An 8,266-nucleotide genomic window follows, 5' to 3' on the forward strand; every position below is an offset into this window, starting at 1 on the left:
AGATTGGCCAAGCAAATTTAGATAGTATGTAGCAGTTAAATTTATTATTGGACACCAACAGAATTAGCTTCCAAATCCACCATCGTGTAGCTAAAATCTTCTAGCTATATTATATACCTTTGTTTTGACTTTTATTTTAACGGTAAAAAAAAGTGGTTTGATGGTTTCAAATTCCAATTTCTTAATCCAAAATTATTTGTTAGGATGAAGGGTGTTTTAGGTAGTTCATGTGTTAATATTTATGATTGTGATTGATCGACCAAGTATCCCCATTTAATCTTAAAAAAAAAAAAAAAAAAAAAATCCCCATTTAAGAGTATAAATCATATTGTGGGGTATAAAGTCAAATTTGTAATCAATTGGTGTATGAGCCTAGTTCATAGTGGTTTATCTCAACAATTTAGGCCCACTTTTATGGGCTCAACAAAAAAAAGCACCGAAAAAAAAAACAAATTTATGAAAAAAAATCGCCGCTGCCGGGGATCGAACCCGGGTCACCCGCGTGACAGGCGGGAATACTTACCACTATACTACAACGACTTCAATGTTTTATGTGTTGTAACATTGAATATTATACTATAGTGTGTGTTTGGATGGAGTTTGCAAGCAAAAAAGCAAGTTTGGGGGATTTCCAAAGCAAAATTGCCATGATTTTTAAAAGCTAGCAATTGGAACTTTTGGGTTAACGTGGGTTGTTGTCGTGCTTTTACTGAAACGTGGGTAGAAAAACTCGGCACCAAACAGGCTAATAGTACAATTACTTTTAAATTCCATCGTGAGTTAATTGAAGAATGAGAATAAAGGCTAGAAATAAAGGCAAGCATATTCTATTATTCTAAATTGAAATTTTCTTCTTCAAACTATGTTGTTAAATAATTATTTATTTATATTTTAACATTTGCTAGGTATACATACAAAATCGATCTAAGCTAAATAACCAGACTAACAACTCTTAAGTTTTAAGTAAACTTTATAAATCCTAAAATATTTCACAGAGGGCTAAGAAAAATATATTTGAGTAGTACGTTGAATTAGACTATGATATATGCTTTGTAAAGAGAATATATGTTATCTATTAAAAAACGTTATTAAAAAAGAAACATAATTTATAATTAACTGAGAAGTCTAACAGAATAGATTAGAACTTTCATAGTATGATAAACTAAAGTTCCAATCTTAGTCGCAAGACTCAACCATACTATTATACTAGTATATGACGGTGTCTTAAATAAGATTACTCATAGTAGATAGAACTATTCAAATTTTCGATGAAAGAGGTGCACATAATTAATATTCAAAAGTGTTTAAATATATATATATATATATATATATATATATATATATATATATATATATATAAAATAAAGCAGAAAAGATTGATAAATATGATCGATTAGCTTATGTGAATCCTCTTTGTCTGTGTGATATTTATATTATTTTTATAAATTTGTGCTCTACCATATGCACAAGAATTGTTTTTCCTGTAAATATGTGTAACAATAAAGTTCAGATCATTGGTTAATAAGCTATTATGGAATAGTAATTCAATTTTTTACTTTTTTTTTACAAAATAGTGATTCAAATTATGTTACCATAAATTAAATGAGCAATGAAGTATATATACATTTTGATTTATGTGAGTATTGAGTATTTCTGCGAGTATTGAGTATTTATTTGGATGAATGGCATGATAGGTCATAGTTAGAGAGAATTATTCTAGTTAAGCCACTTCAAGATTATAGTAATCAATTTCAAATTTTAATGATATTGATTGTAATATTTTATTATATTGATTAAATAATTTTAGTGGTACTTTTATGAATTATTCATTTTTAGAATTTATACTAGAATAAAAAATATAAAAAAAAAAAAAAATGAATAAGTTTCAGTGACACCGCAACCGTAGGTAGATGTCCGTGATGTTTTTAAAGTGGTATCCTTAGAATTACCTACGGTTTTGTCTGTGGTAAAGGTGAAAAACATGCATTGACAGCCATTTGACAATGACAGAAGGATTTAACTACGGCTATTAACTCTATAGTGTTGGATTTCGGCCGTCGCTACAAGTCAAATTTTTTGTTAATTTCTTGTATTGATACAAATAAAGTATGGGTTGAGCCCGGACATATGCCCAAGCTCGCCGGATGGTAAAACCGCCCCTGCCATGAATCAACATGCCATTAGTCACTGAATTCTCGATATGAACTCTACCAGTAATAAACACCAATGGTTATTCCCATGAAGGTAATTATGGCGTCATCTCATCCTTCAAAATAGACATTCCCAGAGACTTAAAAGGGAAGGTACCTAAGTTGAAACCTATAAGGTTAACAATTTGAGCAAATCTGGAATGTGAAATTGTACTTAAATAGATAATTGACTTATTAGCATATTTGATAACTTGACCAAAAGCTAATGCATAAGTTGTGGATAAATGTCTAAGGGACTCAATACAAGAAGAATTTCCCTTTGCAAAAGACCATGATGTCATCTGCATGTAGAGTGTGAGATGGAAATTGTGCATTCTCGATGCCCTTGATAAGATCTAATTTTCCTTCTTTAACAAGTTTGAAAATGTCTCTGCTTAGAACATTTTCTGCAGTACAAAAGAGCAAGGATGATAAAGGGTCATAGTGTCTCACCCCTCATAATGGTTTGCTTCAATATATTAATAGGAGACTTAGTTGAAAATGTTAAACATGTTACCCTTCAAGGAATGGAAATCACTTACGTTGGTGTGAAAATGGATCCTTTTCAGTTTTTTTCTCAATTTTTACCTTTCAACGCTGAATCAATATTTCTCTCTTTTTCTTCTTCTGTCAAATTCTAATACTCTTTTTTTTTTCATGGATCATTTGGACTGACCGTAATCAAAGGTTGTTTAACAATATAGGTAGCTCCATCGATCAGTTGTTGGATAAAGTAAAGCGGTACTCTTTTTGGTGGCTAAAAGCTAACAATGTTGTTTTTGTTTTTGGTTTCCATTTGTGGTGGTCAAGTCCTTTGGCTTGTTACCTGGCTAATTTTTGACATTGCATATTTGTAATTATTTGAGGTCTCCTTGGTACATCTTGTGCTTGAGAGAGCTCATAGTTTGTTAATATGTAAGTTCTATTTTTGATTGTTCATAAAAAAATATTTTTTTTTTTTTATATATTTCAATGGTCTAGACCATTCACATTATTTATTTTTTTCACATTAGAGAATCCTAATATCGTTATTGTACACACACTTTCTAGAAATCAAAGGTAACATTACTTTCCTTCAACAAAATAAAAAGGTAACATTACTTAAACTTTTGCTTTCTTACTCTTTAATTTACATTCAATGAGAATATAAATTTATAGAAAGTTTAGTCAACCTGAGGCATCATCATATATATTTCTCATTCAATACTATATGTATATGAATTTGGGTTTTCTCATTTTCCTTCCTCATTTTCTCTCAGGTTAGGAGATTTGCTCCAAGATTGATAGTTCTCTCCATTTTAGGGTGGAGAAACTATAATTGCTTCGGAATTATCACTGGAATGTATGTAAAATTGAGAAGAAGAATTCATAGTCGACTCTTCTATAGTAGCTTGTTGAGAAAGAGAGCTAGATTTGTATTTTAATAGCAAATATATATTATATAAAATATAAATGGGAGAAATCTATTATAAGAGTTCAAGCATACATACAAATTTGAGTACAACAAGTACTCGGGTCAAACGAAAACAAAAATATAGAAATTCTCCATAGAAAAATAAGAGCAAAAACTAAAACCACAACAGAAACACAAAACTCCTAACATAAATATTCAACGACAGCTGAACAAGAGGAATATCATAGGCGGAACCCCTCGGTCAACTAACTTCTAGACAAATCCACCACAAAATACTTAAGGGTACCAACATGTTTCACAAGTGCCAACATGTTTCACAAGAGAGCTAGAATGATTTGAACTAGCCCATGTTTCACAAGTGTCTAACCTTTTGACCACCTTAAAATTTATTGATGTTGCAAGTTTTTGTTGTTGTGGAAATCGAGCTAATGATGTGTGGCCATATATAGGTGGATTTCATTTTATCTATTCATTTCTCTCTCCGTTTTAAAATAAATGTCACTACACATTAAGAAATAAAATGAAATAATCATTGGATATAACGTTTTTACTAAACTGCCCTTACTTTATAAGAAAAAGACAAAATTAAAGTTGTATTGAAAATTGTGTGAGAGAAAAATTGGAGAGGATAAAGTTGGAAGAAAAAAATTAAAGTTGTATTGAAAATGTAAAGTGACATTCATTTTAAAACAATTTTTTTTACTAAAGTGACACTCATTTTGAAACGGTGGAAGTACTAATTACACAATCTAACCAATAAAATCCTCTTGAAAAAACGAAATTCTAACCCATAAAATAATCTCAACAATACGATATTTTTTTAAACAAATGTTAGTATTATGTTGGAATGAGGATGGAACTTTGTTCTTCTTATCACACAATTCTTTAACGTCTCCACCTCAACCAAAAAATTTAATTTTATAACCCTCAAAATACAGTGTTTTTTTTTTTTTGACAAAAACAAAACGATATTCATTCATTCAAATCGATAGAGTACATCAGATACAAACATCGCTAAAAACGTAAAGGGTGAATCTACGAACAAACTCATAACATCCAAGTTAATAGCATACAACGGCAAAATGTCTAAAAATAATATGATAAAACCTAAATCACCGAAATACCCATGTTTCCGGATCTGCAACGTTGACGTTCAAATCAATGCTTGAATTTATAATTGATTGATATAGATCTTTCAATAAGAACTGAACAAACACCGCGACAAGACGAGAAATCAAAAATAGGGCCGGCTATTTATATATAAAAATACAGTTATTCTATAAAGTAATTATAGAATAAAATGCAAGAAAATCCGTTCAAAATTAATATTAGGAAAATCAGTTTTGATTTGGAGGCCTATTTACTAATAACATGAGCAAAAATATTGGTGAATAGCCACATGTATAACCATAGTTTTAATATATATATTTTTTTGAGAAAAATAATTTTGAAATTTAAATAGTTAAATATATTATTTTTATAATTTTAATATTTTTAAATAGTTAAATATATAATAAAAATTAATTGAGTGGTATTAATTTTGAAAGAGAAGATAACGGCTTCTCTCTCTCCCGTGTACCATATATTTGAAACGGAATTTTTATTTATTTTTTTGTCAAAATTTTAAAAGGAACTTTCAAAAAAAATATTGAGATAAAAAAATTTTGTTTTTAAATGAGTTAAAAGAAAATAGGACGAACTTCTTTAAATTTCGGCCCATTAATAGCCAATAACCCAAATTATAACACTAAAACAAAGAAAATCATAAACCAAATATTCATTTCACCTTCTCATTCTCTCTCTCTCATTCAAGTGTTCTCCACCCGCATTAGAAACCCTAGCCGCTGCCACCCTATTTCTGGCGACTAACAACTCCGACCAGCCTTCTTTTTCCAAATGAAATGCATACTATTGAAGCTCTCTTTCTCCTCTATCTTTCTATCAAATTATATTTGCAAAAGGAGGAATCTTGAAAATTAGTAATTTTGAAATCTGTGTTGTCTAAACTTTCGTTGTTTCTTTGTAAATTTTTACCACGTTTGACCCCATCACTCAATACAAAACTCAAATGTTTCAGGATGCTTTAGAGTTCAGACCATGTTTTTGTCTGCCTATTAACTGAAATTGTCACTATAGCACCTAAATATATGCACAATACTTCTTCTTCTGCATCTACTACATCAATGGAGTGCAATTTTTTCTCAAACTTCATACATGCAACAACAACAACAAAAACAACATAAGAGACACTAAAAGATAAATATCAGATTTGTGTAATTTCTTCTCAACTTTATGCATGCAACAACAAAAACAACACCATAAGTGACTATATGTATCAGATCTGGTTTGGATTTGAGATTTTTTTAATAAATAAGTTTCACAAGTATTGAAACTGTAGATCAATCATTTATTTTTGAAATGTTTAAATTTCTCAAAATATTTTAGTTTTAATCTACAATTTCAGATATTCTCTCAACTGTCTATTTGTTCGTGTTGTTATATATATAATGAAATTACTTTGTTGATAATTTAAACCATTTTTTATCCGTCAAGCCACATAGTTTTGTATTTTTACAGATACATCTTTCTCAATTTATTTTAAGTTGTATGGTTTGAAAAATCATTAGTTTGTTTCTAGATCTGAGAAAAATTTATTAATTTCTTTAAATAACATAAATAATTTTTTTGGATCTAAAAACAAATTAATATACGATATTTCTTTTTTCAAGCCAAAAAGTTGCCATTTTGGTGGAATAAACATATGAACACGACATTTAATATATAATGCTAACTAAACTAAACACCGTGTTCCTCATTAACAATAATTTTTTTTTTATGAAGTGTTATAAAAAACTAATAGTGTTTTTTGTACAATAAATATAATTAGTAGATAATTACAGTCATAGACGCCACTTACTTAAACAAAATTATGTATACGGATTACAAATAAACTTTTTTCTTATGTATTTATCTTCATTTCTTCAAAACAATATTTAATCACACAAAAAATATACTGATCAAACTCTTCACGGTTTTCCTTTATCTTGTATTTAAGCATCTCTTTCTTTGTAGTTTGTTAAAGTGATAAGAACACCATTCAACTTTCCTGCAAAATATAATAGTTTTCAATTTTATTAGCAACATACATGACACTAATTCATCATTTTCAGCAAAAATTTATACAATATGTACTAAATTAATTAATTTGTCTTTTCATTTCCTCACAGTTGTCTCCTTACTTTGTTTGTAGTTTGCTGAAGGACAAAAACTCTATTCAACTTTCTGCAAAAACATATCTAGATCAAAATATGTAGTTAAAGATAAATACAAATAATGAAGATCAGAAGAACAAAGAAGAAATACATATTTTATTTTATTTTTTTGAACAAAGAGGTACATGATAGATTATGAAAAGAGTAAATTACTTACTTGTGTCTCATTTCTTTATTTGTAGTTTGCTGAAGAGATAGTTGAAGATTAAGACAAATAATGAAGATAAGAAAAACAAAAAAGAGGTACATATTAGATAATGAAGAGAGTAAATTTTAGACATCAAATACCCTTGTGGATCTCTGATAATTTTTTTTATTTTGCAGGACTTTCAACTACTTGTTTAGTTGTAAAATGAACAACTTTCAAGTTTCCTGCAAAATAAAATTAAAATAGTAGTTGGAGATTAGAAAGTTTGAAAAGAAGAAAAAGTATTGACATTTGTAGTTTAGGAGAAAGAAGTTGAGAATGACAAATATGAGTGAAAGTGACTTTGAATATATGGTTTCAAAATCTTTGTGTTTTAAAATTTAGGGGGGAGTTTTGAAATTTGAAATATGTGATATGACATGATGTAAGTCATGAATGACATTTTTTTTCATTGAAAAATGGGAAATTTTTAAAAGTAATGGAACTATGGGAATGGGAAAGACAGTTAGATTTCGTCAAGTCATTTGGAGAAAAATGTGTAAAAATTTGAAACCATAAAGTAATATTAATAGTTAGATGACGTCATCAGTTAGAAAAGGTAAATTTTAGATTTAAAAGTAACTAAACTAAAGACTTTGTTCAACTTGCATGATATCATCATAGTTACTCATGCCATCACCTAAACCGGTACTTTTTATTAGTTACAGGACATCATTAAAGTTACTTGAGGTAATTTAGTTCAATAAAATAAATTTATGACATGTTTTACCCCATTGTTAGGACGTGGCAATCAACCATTGTAGGGCATAAATATATTTTCCACAACATCTTCTCTTCTTATATTAAGAGAGATATATATAAAAATCGAAGTCCATCAAAATAAATAAATAAATTACATAGTTATTAGCGGAAATTACATAGTTATAAAAACCGGTACTTTTGTGTATAATAAATATTTTACAATATATTCCCTCAAAAAAATATTTTATAATTTATATAAGTGATTTTCTTAAAAAAAAAAATATAAATAAGTGATGACATGTCACATGGTTAATAATTATTTTGAAATTTATATGAGCGACAACTTGTTTATTATGTTCTATTTTTTTTTTTTAAATTAATTTCAGATAATGGTCATGTATAACTAATTTCCACTGATAACTGTAGACTAATTTATTTATTTTGTTGGACTTCATTTTTTAGATATTGTTAGAAGAAGTAGATGTTAGTAGATTTGTATCAG

At 28.5% G+C, this 8,266-nt stretch overlaps 1 non-coding gene across 1 annotated transcript; it reads right to left on the minus strand.

Moving 5' to 3' along the window:
• Nucleotides 1-468: 468 nt before the first annotated feature.
• TRNAD-GUC (transfer RNA aspartic acid (anticodon GUC)) lies at nt 469-540 on the minus strand. The gene has a single exon. It is a non-coding gene; the product is annotated as a tRNA-Asp (tRNA).
• Between the last annotated feature and the right edge of the window lie 7,726 nt (nt 541-8,266).

Source organism: Medicago truncatula, chromosome 7 (assembly GCF_003473485.1).
Source record: "Medicago truncatula cultivar Jemalong A17 chromosome 7, MtrunA17r5.0-ANR, whole genome shotgun sequence".
NCBI lineage: Eukaryota > Viridiplantae > Streptophyta > Magnoliopsida > Fabales > Fabaceae > Medicago > Medicago truncatula.